The sequence below is a fragment of the Felis catus genome, chromosome A2 (genome assembly GCF_018350175.1).
Source record: "Felis catus isolate Fca126 chromosome A2, F.catus_Fca126_mat1.0, whole genome shotgun sequence".
Taxonomy (NCBI): Eukaryota; Metazoa; Chordata; class Mammalia; order Carnivora; family Felidae; genus Felis; species Felis catus.
In genome coordinates, this window is record NC_058369.1 from 76,154,509 (window position 1) to 76,177,974 (window position 23,466).

At 36.0% G+C, this 23,466-nt stretch overlaps 1 long non-coding RNA gene and 1 pseudogene across 1 annotated transcript in view; both read left to right on the forward strand.

The window, feature by feature from the left end:
* LOC109497401 overlaps positions 1-23,466 on the forward strand; it is a 121,900-nt gene that overhangs the window by 5,141 nt on the left and 93,293 nt on the right. The gene's annotated exons all lie outside the window — the stretch shown is intronic.
* On the forward strand, positions 19,084-20,584 carry LOC101093007 (annotated as a pseudogene).

The window sequence follows — 23,466 nt, forward strand, 5'->3', positions numbered from 1 at the left end:
AATGTTAAAAAAAATTAAAAAAAAAATAGGCAAAGGACTTGAATAGACATTTCTCCAAAGAAGACATATAAATAGCAAACAGGATATATAAAAAGCTACTTAACATCACGAATCATCAGAGAAATGGAAATCAAAACCACTATGAAATATCACCTTATACCAGTTTGGATAGATGTTAGTAAAAGATAACAAATGTTGACAAGGATATGCAGGAATTAGAACCCTTGTATGTTGTTTGTGGGAATGTAAAAATGGTATAGCCACTGTGGAAAAGAGCATGGAGGTTTTTTTGTGATGTTGTACATTCTGATGCATATGTAAGGTATCACATTGTTGATTTAATTTTCATTTCCAGGATGTTAAAAAAGAATTTAGCATTGTTTCATATGTCTGTATGCCATTTGGATATTCTCTTTTGTGAAATTCCTGTTCAAGTCCTTTGCCCATTTTAAAATTAGGCTATCCATCTCTTATTGATTTCTAAGAGGTTTTTCTATACTTTAGATATGACTCCTATGTCAGTTATATGTGTTGTGTGTATTTTTCTTATTCTGTGGCTTACTTTATTATTACAAAATGAATCTCTGACTTACTAGAATGTACTACAAGTTAATACTTTTCTAGTTTCTGGACAATTCAAGGACTTTAGAACATTAATTTCATTTACCCAACTCCTGATTTGAGTGCTTGTTGTCATGTATTTTAATTTTATTAAATTTAAAAATCCAACAAAATAGTATTTTGCTTTATATAGAGAAATTTAGATTTACCCATGTATGTGTGTGTATATATATATATATATATATATATATACATATTTATTTATTTACATATATATGTATATGTATATATATATGCATATGCACTTTACTTTGCCTTCTAGTACTTTTTGCTTTTCTGGGATTACATTTGAAATTATTTCATTCTTTGTTAGAGTATACTTGCTGGTGATAAAAATCTCTACTAGGCTACCTAAGGTGAGATACCTAAGCTCTCTCTCCTGGCTATTTTGGTTACTCTAAGATGCAACTGTTTTCTTTTCAAACTTGTGGTTATCCTTGGTAGGAAGTTGGTCCGATACCAAATAGTCAATTATAGCTCAAAATGGATCGAGCATGTTGACAGGTGTGAATAATATTATTTTGGTGTTCCTTAGCCTAGAATAGTGCCATGCACCACAAGAAAAATATTTGGGATGACATTGGTGACAATGGTGGAGCAGGCAGCTCCAATAACCTACTCCTCCATAGAAACATTAAAAAATTAAGCAAACACTATTGGAATAAACTCTCTGAGAAGTCTGGAAAACAGATAAAAGTTTACAGCAACAAGCATGTGCTGAATCAAGTAAGGGGCAACTTTGAATAATAAAATAGTTTTGGGTGCTTTTAGTTGCCGTTGACCAGGCCCCTCCAGGCTCTGTAGTGGTGTTGAAGATGGCAGCCTGTGTTCCCAGTCGGTGACCCTGGTCCCTAGGTAGGGAAGGAACTAAGCAGAAACAAAAGGTATCCAAATTGGAAAGGAAGAAGTAAAACTATAGGTATTCAAAGATTGTATAGCCCTGTATGTAGAAAATACAAAGAATGTTTTAAAAACCCTACTAGAGCTAATAAATGAACTTCACAAAGTTGCAGGTACAACATCAACACAAAAAATCAGGTATGTTTCTATACACTGGAAGTAAAAATATAAAAGTAGAATTAAGAAAGGAATTCTATTTATACAAACATAGAAAAAAACTAGGAATGAATTTAACCAATGAGGTGAAAGATTTATACACTGGAAACCATACGACATTGCTGAAAGAAATTTCGAAACTCAGTAAATGGAATGATATCTCATGTTCATAGATTGAAAACTTAATGTTGATAAGATGGCAGTACTTCTCACAGCCATCTACAGATTCAATACAATCTCTACCAAATGTCAATAGTGTTTTTTCCAGAAAGGGAAAAGCTAATCTCCCAATTCACATAGAATTTCAAGGGGCCCAGACAGACAAGTCAATCTTGAAAAAGGACAACGTTGGAGAATTCATATTTTTTGGTTTTAAAACTTACAACAAGGCTACTATAGGGGTGCCTGGGTGGCTCAATCAGTTGAGTGTCTAACTCTTGATTTTGAGTCAGGTCATGATCTCACAGTTGGTGGGTTCAAGCCCTATATCCAGCTCCTTGCCGAGTGTGGAGCCTGCTTGGGATTGTCTCTCTCTCTCTCTCTCTCTCTCTTCCTCTTTCTCTGCCCTTCCCCTGCTTGTGTGTTCTCTCTCTCTCAAAATAAATTAAAAAAACTTAATAAAAGACTACAATAATCAAAACAGTGTGATACTAGAATAGAGATGTATAATCAATAGAATAGAATTGAGAGTCCAGAAATAAACTCAAACATCTATAGCGAAGTGATTTTCAAAAAAGATGCTAAGGCCATTCAATAGGGTAAATAATAGTCTTTTCAACAAATCATGCTGGGATAACTGCACATACGTATGCAAAAGAGTAGAATTGGACCCCTACATCAATGGTAGATATAGATATAGATAGTTAGATGATATATAGATAGTAGGCAGATGTAATATCTCAAAAGGAGCAAGTAGTCTAAAGATAAGAGATAAAACCATAAAACCCTTTGAAGAAAACATAGGGGTAAATTTCTATGTCCTTGGATTTAGCAGTGGATTCTTAGCTTTGACAACAAAAGTATGAAAAACAACAAAAGTAAATACATTGGACTTCATCAAAATCAAACACTTTTGTGCCTGAAAGAACAATAGAGAAGAAAGTGAAAACCCCAGAATGGGAAAAAAAAATATTTGCAAATAATGTATCTGATAAGAATCTAGTATCCAGATTATATAAAGAACTCTCATGACTCAGCAACAAAAGACAACCAAATGAAAAAGTAGGCAAAGGACTTGAATAGACATTTATTCAAAGAAGATACATACTAGGCCAATGAGATGTGAAAAGACTCTCAACATCCATCATTAGTTATTAGGGAAATGAAAATCAAAACACAGTGAAGTACCACTTCACACCTACAAGAATGGCGAACAAAACAAACAAAACAACTCCCCCAATGAAAATGGAAAATAAAAGTATTAGCAAGGATGTGGAAAAATTGGAACCCTTGTCCATTGTTGATGGGAATGTAAAATGATGCAGTTTTTGTGAAAAACAGTTTGGCATTCCTCAAAAAGTTATAGTGTGACCCAACATTTTTACTTTTATGTGTAGACACAAAATAATAATTAAGAAAGATAATAAATACATGTACATGCATGTTCACCACAGCACTATTCACTATGGCCAAGAGATAGAAATAGCTTGGGGCACCTGGGTGGCTCAGTCGGTTAAGCGTCTGACTCTTGATTTCCTCTCAGGCCATGATCTCACAACTGGTGAGATCAAGCCCTGTGTCAGGTTCTGTGCTGGCAGTGCAGAGCCTGCTTGGGATTCTCTCTCTCTCCCCCTCTTTCTCTGCCCCTCCTGTGCTCGTTCTTTCTCTCTTTCTCCCTCTCTCTCTCAAAATAAATAAAAAACTTAAAAAAAGAGGTGGAAACAGCTCAAACATCCATCAATGGATGAATGGATAAACAAAATTTGGTGTATATGTATGCAATGGAATATTATTTAGCCATAAAAAGGAATAAGGTACTGAAACATGATACAGTGTGAATGAAACAAAAGATCCTGTATGATACCATACAGACACAAAAGATCAGGTATTATATGATACCATTTATATGAAATTTCCACAATTGGTAAATCGATATAATGTACATTTATGCTTATTAGGGGAGGAGGAGTAGAATAGGAACAAGTGCTTGAGGAAATAAGAGGAAAATGAGAGATTTTCCGTTGGGGTGATGACCGTGTTTTAGAACTTTACAGAGATGGTGGTTGCACAACATTTGAAATGCATCAAATCAAAGCCACGGAATTGTTAACTTTAAAATGGTAATTTTATGTTATGTGAACTTTTCTTTGGTTCAATAATTAACAATTTAGTAACTTGTCTCCATCCCAAAGAAAAATGTTTAAATGAGTTTTCCTCTCTTTCCTAGGCTTCCATGGATTTGAGGTAGTGGGGAAACCTATAGCTATTTTAAGTATAGAAGAATTATCTAAATCACATGGAACATATTTACACTGTTCTACTTAAGCTATGTAAGTGTAAAAATAGAAGTTAATGCAGAAAATTCTACCATTATATGCCCAACTCATCTGCCCCTCCCCCTCCAGCTTTGCATTTGGCTAGCTATACCTTTTTTCTGTCCCAGATCAGGTACTTAGAAATATTTGTTGAATGATGACACGATGAATAAGCATTTTACAATGCTCATGCAAATACAATGCTCTCATCTAAACTGTCCTCTATACTGTCACTATGAGTGACACTATGAGTTAGTCTCTATGAGATGTGATGAAAGCCTGTAGGCTTGCAATAGTTATGTGTATAATGGAAATCAGTAATATTCATTAGTGTGGATTGAAAAGTAAGCAATGAATATGTATGTAAGCTATTAAAAAGATAAAATAGACAAAATCTGACTATTGTCTTTGGAAAAATAAGAATAGAGAAGGGGGATTGGTTGGAGAATTTTACCATTAACTTAAATTAGAAACTCAGGAGGAAAGTTGGATCGGGCAGGGTCTGTGTTATAAACTCCCCTTTGAACATTTTGTGTTTGAAATAGGTGTGGTTCATTTGGAATTGTGTGTCTAGTAGGCATCTAGATTATAAACTTAAAGAGTTTAGGATAGACACTTCAGGTTGTTATCACTCAGGGAGAATACAGATTGAGAAAGGAGGAGAACCCAGGACAGAATCCTAGGGAATATCATCATTTAAGGAGTAGGTGGAAGCAGAAGAGACTAAAAGGAAACTTAGACACAGTGAACTCAAAGCTCAGAAAAGTGCCAGGAGAAGAGTCAGGAGTGACTAGAGAAAACCATGTCTTGAAAATGATGGAGTGGTAAAGATTTAAGTCAAAGTCAGCAAGAATTAAGAGAATACAGAATATACCGTTCAAATTAGTGTTTGTTTTCTTTGGGTAAATGCCCAAAGTCGTGGCATTACTGGATCATAGAGTTTTTCTTGTTTTAATTTCTTTTAGGAACCTCCATACTGTTGTCCATAGTAGATACACCACTGTACCTTCCCATCAACAGTGCAAAAGCATTTTTTTTCTCCACATCCTCACCAACACTTGTTATTTCTTGGCTTTTTGATTCTAGCCATTCTGACGGACGTAAGGTGATATCTCATCGTGGTTTTGATTTGCATTTTCCTGATGGTTAGTGATGCTGAGCATCTTTTCATGTGTCTGTTAGCCATCTGTAGGTCTTTATTGGAAAAAAATGTCTATTCAGGTCCTCTACCCATTTTTAATCACATTATTTGCTTTTATTGGTGTTGAGTTAGGTAAGTTCTTTACATACTTTTGATATTAACCCCTTATTGGATATATCATTTGCATATATATACAGTTGCCCATTCAGTAAGTTGCCTTTTCATTTTGCTGATGGTTTCCTTCACTGTGCAAAAGCTTTTTGTTTTAGTGTAGTCCCAGTAGTTTATGTTTGGTTTTGTGTTCCTTGCCTGAGGAGACATATGTAGAAAAAATGTTGCTAAGACCTATGTCAGAGAGATGACTGCCCAAATTTTCTTGGAGGAGTTATATGGTTTCAGGTCTTACATTTAAGTATCTAATCCATTTTGAGTTTATTTTTTTGTATGGTGTAAGAAAGTGGTCCGGTTTAGGGGTGCCTGGGTGGCTCAGTTGGTTAAGCATCCAACTTCAGCTCACATCATGATCTCACAGTTTGTGAGTTCAAGCCCCGTGTCAGGCTCTGTGCTGACAGCTCAGAGACTGGAGCTTACTTCAGATTCTGTATCCCTCACTCTGCCCCTCCCCCACTCATGTTCTGTCTCTCTCTGTCTCTGTCTCTCTCTCAAAAATAAATAAACATGAAAAAAGTTAACAAAAAAAAAGTGGTCCAGTTTAATTCTTTTGCATGTAGCTGTTTGGTTTTTCTGGCACCATTCATTGAAGAGACTGTCTTTTCCTCATTGTATATTCATCCTTCCTTTATCATTGATTAATTGACCACATAAACATGGGTTTATTTATGGGCTGTCTATTCTGTTTATCTGCGTGTCTATTTTTGTGTGTGTGTATATGGATATGTATACACACACACACACCACACAATGCAATATTATCCAGCCATAAAATGAATGAGATCTTGCCATTTGTGACAATATGGATGGACCTAGAAGGTATTATGCTAAGTGAAATAAGTCAGAGAAAGACAAACACCATATGATTTTACTTGTAAGTGGAATCTAAAAAACAAAACAAATGAACAATGACACAAACAAACAGACTCTTAATTACAGAGAACAAACTGGTGGTTGTCAGAAGAGAGGGGTTTGGGGGAGGGGTGAAACAGATAAATGAGATTAAGAGATACAAACTTCCAGTAATAAAATAAATAAGTCATATTGATGAAAAGTACAGCACACAGAATATTGTCAATAATATTGTAATAATATGTCTAGTGATTCTCCGAGCACTGAATAACGTATAGAATTGTTGAATCAGTATGTTCTACACTTGAAACTAATATAACATTGTGTAAATTATACTTCAAAAGTAATAATAAATAGTGACTACAGAATAGAAATCCCAGCAGAGTGAGGCATCTATGGCAATATTTACTTCAAGATTAATTGTAACCTGTATCTTTAATGGTGTGAGTGGTGTAGAGCAGTAAGAAAGTAAGCAGAAGATAGAGAAGGGCAAGAATTATAGGAAAAGAAGCCGAGGTAGCAGTGTGTGAGCCGCCTTGAGGGAAGCCTTGAGTGAATGGTACATGAAACTATAGGTCCCTGAGTGATTTAAGCTGATAAGTCACTTTAGATTCGAAGAGAGGCTATGTTTGGTCATATGATGAAGAGGGATTAACACATTTTCTTCTAATGTTTTCCTTCTATTCCCTTTATTGTTTATTAGTTTGCAACTAAAACAGTACACAGTTTATCTGAAAGGGGCAATCCTTCTAGTAATTTAGGAATTTGGCAAATCACTAGGATACATTACAGTTTAGTTCCCATAAAATGATGCTATTTTATAGGTAAGTAGGTTAAAAACCTGGGATTCAAGGTTTCAATTAAAAAGAAACAACACACCACCAACCCTAGAGAAGAACCCAATGGTGGATGGCTGTTGGGAAGGGCAGGATAGGTACCGTCCAAAGAGACATGGGTTCTGAGACAAGTTGAGACTGATCCAGTCTGATCCAAGATAGACTTTTAAATTTAATCCACTCTTAAGCAGAATATAAATTCCTATAGAATTTGTTGAAAAGGCAACTTGAGGTGCAGCAGTTTAATTACTAGAAGTTGAGAAGACCAAGGAAAACATGATTTATGAGCGTAGAGCTAATGTTAGAACTTCATAGAATTTTGCCAACTCAAACCATCAGTGAATTTGGTCGTTCTCATCCTGTTCTCTCCTAATTTGAGGGATTTGGTTGCATCTTGGTGCAGTTGTTTAGCTCACCGCGGTCTCTCGCGTAACGGCACCACAACCCCAATGAGCATCCTCTTCTGCTCCGCAGTGAGTCAAGACGGCCAGGAAGGAGGCTCTCCTCTCCACTGTGACTCATGGCGCATGAGACTGAGCTGGTTCCCTGGGGTATGGAGCCACTGCACACCCCTCTTACATGTGGACCTGATGTTAGCCAAGGCTGGTCAAACCACCAAATCCACATGTCAAATTAGGCCTCTGGCTTGCAAAGTTGCTAAGAAGTCATACAGAGGTCATTGGCTTATTCTTCCCAGTGATGTTTGTAAAGTTTTCACACAATGCTTATGTTGGCAGGAAGCAGCTCCTATAAGATTCTAGTGGTAGCATATGAGGAAGGGCCAGAATAATGGCAGAATATCCAGGAAAGTAATGTTTACCATTTGTCATTAATTATTTTCAAAGAAAGTTTTCCACATTGCTTTTTTGACCAATTGGAGGTTCCCCTAGTCTTTGTTTGTGTGTGTCTGTAAGCTGATGTCCTTTCTGTGTTTAAAAGAAAAAAAGAGTAAAGACATTGTTAGTAACTCTTAACTTTAGAAAGCACCATATTGATTCAAAATTTCAACATAAGATTGTACTATCCATAAAGATGTTTTAAAAGAGAAAAATAATACAAACAGAGAACACTATAATGCTAATATTCACTCTGTGAAATTCACTATGAGCAGGAACTGATAGAGTTAGTAAGTTTTTTCTAAGAATTTATAGGGAAAAGGAGATTGGACTTACCTCACCCTTCCTCCTTCCTTCCTTCCTTCCTTCCTTCCTTCCTTCCTTCCTTCCTTCCTTCCTTCCTCCCTCCCTCCCTCCCTCCCTTCCTCCCTCCCTTCTTTCCTTCCTTCCTTTACTTCTTCCTTCTTTCTTCTTATTTTTGCTATAGAAAAAGGAAAAAAAAATAGAAAACCCAGTCTTCACATCTAGCCTCATTTTTTAAAAAATGTTTATTTATTGAGAAAGGGAGAGAGAGCATGCAAGGGTGCACATAGAGGAAGGGCAGAGAGAGAGAGAGGGAGAGAGAGAGAGAGTCCCAAGCCGGCTCCCTACTGTCAGCATGGAACCCAACTTGGGCTCAATCTCATGAACTGTGAGATCATGACTTGAGCTGAAATCAAGAGTCAGATGCTTAACCAACTGAGCCCCCCTGGTGCCCTACATCTGGCCTCATTTTTAATGCTGGATACCAACAATTTCAAAGAAAGTTTGTCTCTCCCAAGAGGTTCACTAGTGTCTGGTTATAACAAAGTAGACGGTATTTAGACAGACCGATTACCTATATATGAAATAAACCTGCATAGTATGTTAATTCCAAATTCTGACTTTAAAAATTCCATATCAAAAAATAAAAAATAAAAATTACATATCACTTACATAAATAATATATGAATAGACTCCTTACAAATAATTAAAATATTATAGATGTATAATGAGTGAAGAATAAAAATCTTTCAAATGCTCCCATTTCCATTTTTAAATTTTTTAATATTTATTTGTTAAAGTAATCTGTACACCCAGCATGAAGCTCGAACTCATGACCCTGAGATCGAGAGTCATTTGCTCTTCTGACTGAGCCAGCCAGGCGCCCCCAAATGCTCCCCTTTTTAATCCAGTCCCACAGATGGCTACTATTAATCATTTAGTGTACAGCCTTCCCAGCTTTTTCCTCTATATTAACATTATGTACGTTAGCAGTTGAAGCCAGTATACTGGACAGGTAAAATGCATTGGATATAAATTGAAAACATTTTTTATTTTTGCTTTCCATTATCTCTTTAAACAGGCTCAGTGGGAAATTTCTTCCTCTGCCAATAGGTTACCACTGGGCATATCTATGGACTCATCTGCTCCTTCCTAGTTAACTCTTAAGTTCTAAATTATAGTCCTCTATTAGAAATTAGCATGCTAAATGCTATATATGGATCAGCACTTCAATCTCGCAAATTCAAGCCATCCCTCCTTCCCCTCCCAGGGCTCACTATAAATGGACCACCTGCTGCTGGAGACCACCTGCCCCTTTTCTCCCCTCTTCCTAGCTACTTCTTTCCCTGTCACTAGCAGTGATATCTGACCCACTCTAGCTGAATCTAAAGGGATGGGAAATAGGGAAGAAGGGGAGATGGGTGTGGGAGGTAGGCAGGAAAGTGTTAAACTCTAGTGAATTTTATAAGAAGGTTTCAGGGTCTCTGGGCCTGGGTGTTTTGTATTATTTTAATTGTGGTTAAAAAATGGTAACATTTACCATCTTAACCATTTTTAAGCGTACCATTCCATAGGGTTAATTGTGTTCTCACTGTTGTGCACTTGCTCTCTAGAACTCTTTCATTTTGCAAAACTGAAACTCTGACCCATTGAACAACAGCTCCCTATTTCCCCTTTCCCCCAACCCCTGGCAACCACCATTCTACTTTCTGTTTTATGAGTCTGACTACTTTGGATATTTCACGTAAGTGGAATCATACACTATTTGTCTTCTTGTGACTCACTTAATGTCCTTAAGTCCCAACCATGTTGTAGAATATGACAGAATTTCCTTCTCTTTTTAAGGCTGAATAATATTTTATGGTATGTATATATCACCTTTTTTTTTAATCCATCCATTCTTCCGTGGAAATTTGGGTTGCTTCCACCTTTTGGCCATTGTGAATAATGCTACAATAAACATGAGTGTGCGAATGTCTTCAATCCTTGTCTCAATTTTTTTGGATACATACCCAGAAGTGTGATTGCTGGGTCATGTGGTAATTCTATTTTTAATTTTTTGAGAAGCTTTACATTCCCACTAACAGTGCATAGGGTTCCAATTTCTCTACATTCTCACCTATACTTGTTACTTTCTGGTTTATTTTTTTGACACCTCATTGCACTTCTTTGATGATTAGTGATGGTCAACATCTTTTCTTAAGCTTGTTGGCCGTTGGTGTATTTTTTTCTTTTTGGAGGAATGTCTATTCAGGTGCTTTGCACATTTTAAAATCAGGATGCTGTTGTTGAGTTATAGGAGTTCTTTGCATATTGTATATATTAACCCCTTATCATACCTGTGATTTGCAAATATTTCTTCCTATTTTGTAGGTTCATGTTTTACCTGTAGGTATTTAATCCATTTTTAGTTCATTTTTGTGTATACTATAAGGTAAAGATCCAACTTTATTCTTTTCCTTGTGAATGTCCAGGTTTCCCAGCATCATTTGTTGGATGCTTTTCTATCCCCATTGTGTGGTCTTGGCCATGTTGTCCAAGGTAATATGACCAAATACATGAGGGTTTATTTCTAGCCTGTCTGTTCTCTTCTGTTGGTCTATATGTCTGTCTTTCCATGGTACCACTCTGTGTTTTGATTACTGTAGCTTTGTAATATGTTTTGAAATCAAGAAGTGTGAGGCCTCCAACTTTGTTCTTTTTCAAGATTTAGTTGGGATTCCTTGAGATTCCATATGATGTTAGAATTTTTTTCTAGTTTTGTAAATTGTCATTGGGATTTTCATAGGGATTGCATTAAATATGTAGATTGCTTTGGGTAATATGGGCATTTTATTGTTATCAAGTGTTCCAATTCATGAACATGTGATGTCTTTCCATTTATTTGTGGAAATAAATAAAACTTCTAAGTATTCTGTTCTTTTTAATGTTATTGTAGATGGAATTGTTTTCTTAATTTCCTTTCTGAATTGTTCATTGTTAGTGTGTACAAATGGAACTGATTTGGGTTGTTGTTTTTGAATCCTGCTGCTTTGCTGAATTTGTTTAACAGCATTTGTATGTGTGTGCACATCTTTAGTTTTCTACATATAAGATCATGTATTTGCAAACAGAGATGATCTTATTTCTTCCTTTAGAATTTGGATGTCTTTTTTTTTTTTTTTTTTTTGTCATGACCTATTTCTCTGGCTAGGATTTCTAGTACTATGTTGAATAGAACTGGTGAAAATGGGCATCTTTCTCTTGTTCTTTATCTGAGAGGAAAAGCTTTGAGTTTTCCTCTATTGAGTATAATAGAAGTTGTGGGCTTTTCATATGTGCCCTTAATTATTTGAGATAATTACCTTTGATTCCTGGTTTTATGAGTGTTTTTATTGTGAAAATGTGTTGAATTTTGTTAAATGCTTTTTCTTCATTAATCGAGCATGTGTTTTTTTCCCTTCATTCTGTTCATGTGGTATATTAAATTGATTGGTTTTCATGTGTTGAACCATCTTGACATTCAATGAATAAATCCCACCTGGTCACTATGGAATTCTTTTATTTATTTATTTTTAATTAATTAATTAATTAATTATTGTATATAATTTATTGTCAAATTGGCTTACATACAATGCCCAGTGCTCATCCCAGAAAGTGCCCTCCTCAATGCCCATCACCCATTTTCCCCTCTCCCCCACCCCCCATCAACCCTCCGTTTGTTCTCTGTATTTAAAAGTGTCTTATGGTTTGCCTCCCTCCCTCTCTGTTTGTAACTATGTGGAATGCTTTTAATGTGCTGTTGAATTAAGTTTTCTAGTATTTTGCTGACTGTTTTTGTATCAATATTAATCAAGGTTATTTGCTTCTAGTTTTCTTTTCTTATAATGTCTTTCTCTGGTTTTGGTCTCAGGGTAATGCTGGAGTCCTAACTGAGTTTGAAATTTTTTGGAAGAGTTTGAAGAGTATTGTTGTTTTCTTCTTTAAATATTGGTAGAATTCTCTGGAAAAGCCATCTGGTCCTGAGGTTTTATTTTGGGGGAGATTTTTGATTACTGATTCAGTCTCCTTAGTGATTATAGGTCTGTTTGGACGTTTTTTCTTTATGATTCAATCTTGTTAGGTTCTATATTTCTAGTAAGTTATGTATTTCTTTTAGATTATCCAACTTGTTGGTGTATAGTTTTTCATAGTGGTCTCTTATATTCCTTTTATACTCCTGGCATCAGGTGTAATATCTCCTCTTTTATTTTTGGTTTTATTTATGTGGGTCCTCTTTTTTTTCTCAGTCTAGCTAAGAGTTTGCCAATTTTGTTGATTTCCTAAAAATCCAACTCTATATTTTCTTGATTTTTTTTCAGTATTTCTGTTTTCTATTTTATTTATTTCTGCTGTAAAATTTATTATTATTTTTTTCCTTCTGCTAACTTGGATTTAGTTTGTTCCTTTTTAGTTCCTTACAGTTGAAAGTTAGGTCATTTATGTGAGATATTTCTTCTTTTTTAATGTAATTGTTTACTGTCATAAACTTCCCTCTTAATACTATTTCACTGCATCCCATCGGTTTTACTATGCTGTTTTTCTATTATTTTCACTTGTCTGAAGATACTGTGTTCATTTTTGACTCATTGGTTGTTTAAGAGTATTAATTTCTACGTATTTGTGAATGTTCAATTTTCCTTTTGCTCTTGATTTCTAGTTTCATCTCATTGTTTGGAAAAGATCTTTGGCATGACTTAAGTCTTCTTAAATTTGTTAAAACTTGTTTTGTGGCCCAACGTGGGGTCTCTTGTGGAGGATGTATCGTGTGCATTTGAGAAGAATGTGTATTCTGCTGTTCTTGGATGGAATGTTTCGTATATGCCTGTTAGGTCTAATTGGTCTGTAGTGTTGCTCAAGACTTCTGTTTCCTTATTAATTTTCTGTATAGTTATTCTAGCCATTATTAAAAGACGGCTGTTGAAATTTCCTACTATAATTGTATTGCTGTCTATTTCTCCCTTCAATCCTGTCAACTTTTTTCTATATATTGAGGAGCTCTGATGTTAGGTGCATGTATCTATAATTCTTACATTTTTCTGATAAATTGATCCTTTTATCATTATAAAATGTCCTTCTTTATCTCTTGTGACAGTTTTTAACTTACCTATTTTATGTTATGATTATGTTCACCCCTGCCTTATTTACTATTGCACATTATGTCTTTTCCCTCTTTTTGCTTTCAGCCTATGTGTGCTCTTAGATTTTAAAGCTAAGTCTCTTGTAGACAGCATATAGATGGATCTTGTGTTTTTTAACCCATTCAATAACTCGATGTCTTTTAATTGGTAGGTTAATCTATTTACATTTAAAGTAATTAATAATAGGGTAAGACTTACTATGGCCATTTGTTACTGATTTTCCATGTGTCTGGTAGCCATTTTGTCCCTCTTCCTGGCTTGCTACTTTCCTTTTTGTTTCATTGATTTTCTTTTGTAGTTATATGCTTTGATTCCTTTCTCATTTCTTTCATGTATCTTCTATAGTATTTTATTTGTGGTTACCATGAAGATTACAAGAAGCATCTTAAAGTTACAGCAATTTACTCTATTATTTTATTTTTCTTTAACATTAATTCCAGTAGTTAACACACAGTGTTATATTGGTTTCAAGTGTGCAATATAGTGCTTCAACAATTCTATACATTATCAGGACTCATCAAGTTAAAGTACTGTTAATCCCCTCTACCTATTTCACTCATTTCCCCCCCCCCCCCGTATCAATCTGTTTTGAACTGATAATAATTTACCTTAACTTGTGTAGAAAAACTCTATTGCTTTACATCTCTGTTCACTCAGCTTTATGTTACCAGTGTCACAAAATTACATTAAAAAAATTTTATGTTTATCCATTTTTGAAAGACAGAGACAGAGCACAAGCAGGGGTGGGGCAGAAAGAGAGGGGGACACAGAATCTGAAGCACGCTCCAGGCTCTGAGCTGTCAGCACAGAGCCCGACACGAGGCTTGAACTCACGAACCACAAGATCCAAAGTCGGACGCTCAACCGACTGAGCACCCAGGTGCCCCACAAATTACATATTTTTATACTGTGTACCAATTAACATAGATTTATAGTTATTTTAATGCCTTTGTCATTTAAATTCTATGCCAGAATTAAAAGCGATTTATATGCCAACATTACAGTACTGTTTGTCTTTATATTGATCTTTCCCAGAGAGAGAGCTTTACAATTTTGTTTTCATTTGCTATCCAGTGTCTTTTTGCTTTAACTTGAAGAACTCCTTTTAGCATTTCCTGTAAGGCAGTTCTTGTGGCAGTGGACTTTTTCAGCCCTCATTTGTCTAGGAAAATCTTAATTTCCCTTTCATTTTTGAAAGACAGCTTTGCCAGATACAGTATTGTTTGGCAGTTTTCTTCTCTCATCACATTGAATAGATTATCCCAAGTCCTCTGGCTTGCAAGATTTCTATCTATTGAGAAATCTGCTAATAATCTCATAGGAGCTCCCTTATATGTAATGAGTCACTTTTCTCTTCCTGCTTTCAAGATTCTCTTTGGGACTTTTGACAAGTTGATTATAATGAGTCTTGGCATGAGCCTTTTTGTATTTATCCCAATTGGAGTTCTTTTTATTTCTTGAGCTTGTGTATCCATTACCTTTCTCAAATTTGGGACATTTTTGGCCTTTATTTCTTCAAATAGACCATCCACCCCTTTCCCTGTCTCTTCTGTGGCTCCCATAATGCATATATTACCACTTTTGAGTAGTATACTTCTGAGGGTATCCCATAAGTCCCTTGGCTCCTATCACTTCTCTTCATTCTTTTTTCTCTTATAATTCTGACTCATAATTTCAAATGACTCGTCTTCATGTTAACTGTTTCTTTTGCTTGATCAAGTCTGTTGTTGAATCCTGCGAGTGAATTTTCCAATTCTCTTTTTGTATACTCCAGCTTCAGAATTTCTCTTTGATCTTGTTTTTAATAGGTTCTATCTCTTTGCTGATACTCTCATTTCGTTCATGCATTGTTTTCCTAATTTCATTTAGTTGTCCATCAGTGTTCTCTTTTAGCTCATCAAGCATCTTTTAGGCTGTTTTTAATGGTTCTTTATCAGGTAATTCATAGATCCCCATTTCTTTAGGGCTGGTTTCTGGAGATTTATTTTGTTCCTTTGATTTTTGCCGTATTTTCCTGTTTCTTTGCATGCCTTGTGATTTTATTGAAATTTGGGCATTTGAAAAAATAGCCATCTCTCCCGGTCTTTATGGACTGGCTTTGTACTGGGAAGATCTTCAAAAATCAAGCTGGCTAGAGAGTCTGGAGCATCTCAACTCACTTATGCATATGTGACTTCTCTGAGCTTGTGCATGTGATTTCTCTGTTAAAGAAGTTTGCCTTGTTTCTTTTCAGGAGCTTATAATATTTCCTTTCCCTGGTGACTGCCCATGGTAATTCAATCTCTCTGGTGTTGCAACAAGCCACCATGCTAGCCTTTGTTCTTAGTGGCCCCTAGGCATCCAAACTATATTGGTTCCTGTCAGAACGGAGTTAAATGAGACGAAAACTAGTCCTTGGGACAGCCTTTTGAAAGGCCAGAGTGTTTGATAGATGTTCCACTTTTCTTTGTCTCTCCTTAGGGAGAAGCCACAGGTTGGGCATTTTCTACCAATGTTCTGTGCTGCAGAAGGGGAGGGGATATGCCGGGTCAATGCAACAAACTTTCTTACCAGCTTCCATGTGGCTCTTCTTGACTTTGCCCTCCCCAGGGGTGCTGCAAATTCTTAACTGGTTTCTCGAGTTCTCACAAAGGCAGTTTAGTCTGTATATCATTGAGTTGGTGTCTCTGTGGGGAAATAAGAGACTGGGACTTCCTGTTCCACTGTCATGCTGGTGTCACTCCTGGGCATGGGTGTTTTTTTACATGCTCTTCATTCACTGACAGTTTTACTTTCTCTATTTCAAATTCTGTACATAGCTTAGTAAGTAATTTGGAATATACCTGTTTTTTTATCTCCAAATTTAACATCCTGTTTATACATATAAAATTGCATTCTCATCTTTTGGTAGCTATACTACTCAGTTTCTGTTGTTTCAGCGTGCACCCCATTCCGATGTTCTTCTGGGGTCCCATCTCAATGTCAACCTCATGAGTAGGAGTTGTAAAGGTTCCAGGCTAGCTCTCTCCTTTGTGTTCTGATCCACAGGAAATACTCTTGTATCCTTTGCCACACGTCAGTGTAAGTTTAGCATGTTCCCAACAGAGCCCGGTTTCGCTTTCTCTCTTCTGCCACCCCAGGATAACAGCAACAGCCCCTCTCCATTAGAATCCTGAGGCCTTTGTCACATATTAGTTTTCTGTGACATCCAGCCCCACACCTCCAAGAAACTTATGTCATACCCTCTAAGTGCTCTTACAGGACTCCTTCCTGAGAGAAGTTAGTGCCCTCTAACATACCCCCCCACCCTTCCACTGGGTGTGTATGTGACAAACACTCATAGTTTGTTCTAAAGAAATCTTTCTGACAAAATCTCTTAGCTTCAACCAGTTTTACTTAACCCTATTTCAAATTCTGAATATAGTGTAGTAAGCCTTTTAGAATATAATTTATTACATCTTTAAATTTAACATCCTGTTACACATATAGAATTGCATTTATAGGCACATATAAATTTCCAGTTATGTGTGTGTTTGTATGTTTTATAAGAATTGGATCATTCCATGTGTGGTAGGCAGAATAATGGCTCTACAAATAGGGCCACATCCTAATGCTCACAGCTTGTGGATATGTGACCTTATCTGGCAAAAGGGACTTTGCAGATGGGATTAAGGTAAGGATCCCAAGATGGGGAGATTATCCTGTATTATCTGGGTGTGTCCAATGTAATCATGAGTGTCCTCATAAGTGAAAGAGAAATGCAGGAAAGTCTGAGAAGGAGAGTTGATGATAGAAGCAGAGATTGAAATGATCTGATTGTTGGTCAGGGCCATGTTCAAGGAATTTTGGCAGCCTCTAGAAGATCAAAAAGACAAGAAAAAATGAATTATCCCATAGAGCCTCTAGATGGAACATGGCCCTGCCAATATATTGGTTTCAGCCCAGTGAAATCCATGTGGGACTTCTGACCTCCAAATGTGCAATGCAATAAATTGAAGGTGTTTTGAGGCATTAAGTTTTTGGTAATTTGTTACAGCAGCAATAGAAAATTAATAAGGGCTTGATTAAATGAAATATAGAAATCATAGATCAAGAACCTGTGGAAGAGCCAAGTATTAGTCACCCCTACCACCCAGGTTCCAAGTGCACCCCCATGTTTCCCAGGCTCCCTTGCAATTAAGTTGGGACTGATCATGGCTAATTGAGTGTTAAGTGGAAGTTACATATTACTTCCAAGCTGGTTGAAAGCTCTCCACTCCCCTTTCTTGGCAACTTTAAAGCCCACATGTTCAAAAGTAAATCTGCAAGTGGTGAGATGTCAATAGAATGTCATTTTACCTTATATTCTTGGTTTATGCCAAGTCTTTACTTGTAATGTAAATAAAAACTATCACTATCAATAATGTCATAAAGATGTTACCTTACTTTTTTTTTCTAAAACACTAGTTTGTCTTTTGCAGCTAGATATTCATCCAACTGGGATTTTTTCAGTATATTATGTTACGTAGTAACCTAATTTTATTCTGTATTCATAATCAGTTGGACCAGACTTTTTATTGAATGGTGTATCCATTTGAACATACTTGTTATATATGGTTTCCATATGTGAGCAGGGCTATTTTGAGTCTACTGCTCACTTCTGTTTTATTTGCTTGATTTATCTGTCCCTGGGCTAATACTAGACAGTCTTAAATACTGTTGCTTTATAACATGTCTCCCTTCCTGTTCTTCAAATTTGTCTTTGAGATTTTTGGTTCTTTGTCAATTTCCATGGAAATTTCTCTGGTGGGGCTTTGTGCTTATATTTAATATGTAGATTTATTTGAAGAGAATTTCCGTCTTTGCTGGAGAGTCTTCCAATTTTTGGAGTTGGCATTTTTTCCTCTTAATTTATGTTTTCTTTTCCATCCTTCAATAATGTTTTGTAGTTTATTTTGTAAAAAATCATTTAGATTTCTTTCTGGACACCCATAAATTTTGGTCACTGTTATAAATGGAATATTTTTTTTCTACTACCCTAATAGTAGTAGAAAAAAGTCTACTTTATAACTGGAGATATATGAGGATTGTAGATTCTTTTCTTTGTATCTAGTAGCATCACTAACCACATTTACTGATTCTAAGGGTTTATCTATAGATATTCTTGAATTTTCTATGTAGACAGTAGTCAAATCTGAAATACAAACAGTTTGGGCTCTTATTTCTCAATCTAATATCCTATGTTTATTTTTCCTTACTGTTTTAACTAGAGAACTAATGTTAAAAAGCAATATGACATGAAAGGATGCTCAGCATCACTATTATCAGAGAAATACAAATCAACACTGCCATGAAATATCACCTCCCACCCATCAGAATGGCTAAAATTAACAACACAGGAAACAACAGATGTTGGTGAGGATGTGGAGAAAGAGGAACCCTTTTGCATTGCTGGTGGGAATGCAAACTGGTGCAGCCACTCTGGAAAACAGTATGGAGGTTCCTCAAAAAATTAAAAATAGAACTACCCTACGACTCAGCAATTGCACTACTAAGTATTTACCCAAAGGATACAAAAATACTGATTCGAAGGGATAGATACATGCACCCTGATGTTTATAACAGCATTATCAACAGTAATCAAATTATGGAAAGAGCCCAAATGTCCGTAGACCGATGAATGGATCAAGAAATTGTGGTATATATATAGTGTGAATCCAGACATGAGGAAATACATTTTAGCAGTTTCCAAACCCTTTTATGATGCTTGCTGATAAAAGTTGCATGGGAGGCAGTAGGAGGGAACTAATATTTGTTGAACCCCTACCATGATTTGGGCAGTAATGCTGACCTCTGAACACCTGATTTCTCATTTAATTCTCCCGGCTCTCTGTGAGGTGAGCAGTGTGATCCTTATTCTGCAGAGGAGGAAACTCCGAATCAGAGAAATGATATTTGCTAAAGGTCACGCCAATGGGACATGGTAGAGTCCAGATTTGACTCCTGGTCTGTTTGATGCTAAGGTTTTTGTATTTTTCCCTTTAGGTCTGAATTACACTTTTCCTTGTTGTTAGTCAGTGGCACAGTTTTTCTCTCAATCACTAAGCTCTGTTCATGATTAAACAATTATATTAAAAACGTAGTGCTTAAGAAAAAAAGAAAAACCTGGCTCTCGGAAGTTGAAGCGAGAGTGACGCCGATGTGGTAGCCTCCGCCACTTTCGTCATGGGATAATAAAGCCGGGACGTACCACCTCACTGGTTAACTATGGAAGACTATACCAAAATAGAAAAAATTGGAGAAGGTACCTGTGGAGTTGTGTGTAAGGGTAGGCACAAAACTACAGGTCAAGTGGTGGCCATGAAGAAAATCAGACTAGAAAGTGAAGAGGAAGGGTTTCTAGTACTGCAATTCAGGAAATTTCTCTATTAAAAGAACTTTGTCATCCAAATATAGTCCGTCTTCAAGATGTGCTTATGCAAGGTTCCAGCTTATATCTCATCTTTGAAGTCTCTTCCATGGATGTCAAGAAATACTTAGATTCCATCCCTCCTGGTCGGTTCATGGAATCTTCACTTGTTAAGAGTTACTTGTACCAAATCCTACAAGGGACTGTGTTTTGCTACTCCAGAAGAGTTCTGCACAGAGACTTAAAATCTCAAAATCTATTGATTGATGACAAAGGAACAATTAAACTGGCTGATTTTGGCCTTGCCAGAGCTTTTGGAATACCTGTTAGAATATACCACATGAGGTAGTGATGCTCTGGTATAGATCTCCAGAAGTAATGCTGGGTCAGCTCGCTACTCAACTCCAGTTGACATTTGGAGTTTAGGCACCATGTTTACAGAATTAACAACTAAGAAACCACTTTTCCATGGGGATTCAGAAATTGATTAACTCTTCAGAATTTTCAGAGCTTTGGCCACCCCCAATAATGAAGTGTGGCCAGAAGTGGAATCTTTATAGGACTATAAGAATACATTTCCCAAGGGGAAACCAGGAAGTCTCGCATCCCGTGTCAAAAACTTGGATGGAAATGGCTTGGATCTGTTCTCAAAAATGTTGGTCTATGATCCTGCCAAATGAGTTTCTGGCACAATGGCACTGATACATCCATATTTTAATGATTTGGACAATAAGATTAAGAAGATGTAGCTTTCTGAGCATTTCTACGTATCAGAAACAGATAGTTAGTTATGTTTTTACTGCTTTGTCTATTTTTGTTTTGTGTTTTTCTCTTTCTTTCTTGCAAACTTAAGCTGTACTTCGTCTTCTGATTTCAAAACTGTAACTTAAAAATGTAAATATTGTTCTATATGAATTTAAATATAATAATTCTGTATATGTTTATAGATCTCACTTCAACAACTATTTTTTACCATAATAAAAGTATAAATCTACTTTCAGCCATAAAAAGGAATGAAATTTTGCCATTTGCAATGATATGGATGGAGCTAGAGAATATTATACTATGTGAGATAAGTCAGTCAGAGAAAGACAAATTCTAAATGACTTCACTCATATGTGGAATTTAAGAGACAAAACAGATGAACATATGGGAGGAGGAAGGAAAAAGAGAGAGAGGGAAACCATAAAACAAACTCTTAACTGTAGAGAAAAAGCTGAGGGTTGCTAGAGGGGAGGTGGGAGGGGTCTTAAATGGGTATTAGGTATTAAGGAGGACACTTGTGATGAACACTGGGTGTTGTATATAAGTGATGAATCACTAAATCGTACACCTGAAACTAAAAAAAAAAAAAAAAAAAAAAAAAAGATTGTGAATTCCCTCTTGTTTTTTTTTTATTTTCCATTTCATTGATTTTTGATCTCATATTTATTATTTTCTATATTCTATTTTCTTCAGATTATTCTTGTTCCTTTTCTAATGTCTTGATCTTGATGTTGAACTAATTAATTTTAAATCATTTCATTGTTTAAATTAATTTTTTAGTTTATTTATTTTTGAGAGAGAAAGAGAGAGAGAGAGAGTTGGGGAGGGGCAGAGAGACAGGGAGGCACAGAATCTGAAGAAGGCTCCAGACTCTGAGCTGTCAGCACAGAGTCTGATGCAGGGCTCAAACTCATGAACTGTAAGATCATGACCTGAGCTGAAGTTGGATGCTTAACCACCCAGGCACCCTAAAATCACTTGATTATATGTAGGTATATATGTATATACTATGCACCTATACATAGTATATATGTATATATATTTAATTGTGTAAATTTACCTCTAAATCCCAGTTAACTGCATCTGATAAATTTTGATATGTAGCACTTTCACATGTGTTCATTTATGATTTTTCTATTATGATATCCTCTTTACATTTTAAAGGTTTCAAATATGGGAGGTTATAGGCAAATTTCCTTTTAAACAATCTTAAATTTATTTCTAATTTTATTGCAGAGATTATAATTTATACATTATTGATTCTTTTGACCAGATACCAAGAAAGAATACCCAAAGCATTGCAACTTTTCTGAATATGCTATGTACACATTAGAATAATATATTTTATGTATTTCTTGGGAGCAATCTTTATATACACATGTGTGTAAGTATACCAAATCAAGCAGGTTAGGTCTGTTATTTAAGTGTACTATAACCTTTCTAATTTTGTTCACTAGTTCTATCATTTTATGATAGGTAATGTGCATGTAAGCACCCCCCTCCCCAACTGTAATTGTGGATGTGTATACCTTCCTTGAGCTCTATTTTGCCTTATATATTTTATTTTTATTGTGATAAGATGTATAACATAAAATTTACAATTTTCACAGTATCGAAGAGTACAATTCAGTGGCATTAATTACATTCACAGTGTTATGTAACCATCACGGCTATTTGCAAAACTTTGCTTAATCCACACAGAAACTCTGTAACCATTAAGCAACAACTCCCTATTCCTCCTCCCCCTGGCTCTGATAATCACTAATCTGCTATTTGTCTCTATTAATTTGTCTATTCTAGATACCTACGTGGAATCCTACAGTGTTTGTCCTTTTGTGCTGGTTTATTATACCTGGCAAAATGTCTTGGGGTGTTTATTTTGTAGCATGTATGAGAACTTCATTCCTTTTGATTTTCAGGTACATTCAAAACCCACTGATTTTAAAGCTTTTGTCAACACACTCTAATTAGTGATTTTGTTGACTGTGTGTAGTTATTTCATATGTTTTGGGATGTAGTTTGCAGCTTCATTTGGAGTGGGAAGTTCTGTCTCTCTCTCAGTCTCTTAGTCTCACATGTTTGGTTGCCTCCACTAGAATCATATGGCTTCCCAGTCCAGAACCAGGTCTTATGTAATATAATGAGCGCTTAATGCGCAAGTTCTCCTGTGGCATAGACAGAATGCAGATCATGATCTGAGCCAGCAGGTGGTTGGTTTCCATTCTTGTTTACGAGGCTGTTTATGTGTCTTCCCATTTCCTTATGCCCGTAGCTTCTTAAAAGCTGTAGCCACATGTTGTGTTGGTCAGCCACAGTTTGTTGATTTTTTCCTTCCCAGTGCGCTTTCATGACCAGGGCAACTCCACCCCAGTCCCTGGCACTGAGTTGTGATTCTAGCTCTCTAATTCCTTGTGCTGGATGGATCTTTTTCTGGTGTGTCACCTTGCATAGCTGAAACTCCCAGTTGCTGCTTCCATACCCAGAGCTCAGCAGGCCCGTAGGCTCAGCCCTGCTGACCGCTTGCATTTTTTTCAGTTTCTGTTTCAAAGAGATGTTTATCTTGTTTTCAGTCTCAGCTGTGTCTTTATATATATATATATATATATATATATATATATATATATATATATATATTTTATCCTTTCCTGCCTTGGATCAATAGAATTTCTATGATACTTTTTCCCCTTTATTAGTTTGGAAGCTATTGATTGTATCTCCATTCTTTAATGGCTATAATTAAGTTTTTTAAATACAGAGATATATGACATTCTTACAGTGAAGTTTATGAGACCATATTCATTCTTTTAAAGAACAGTTGTGAAATTTCCACATCTTTACCAATACCAAGACCAAAAAAAAAAAAAAAAAAGAAATCTCATCACACC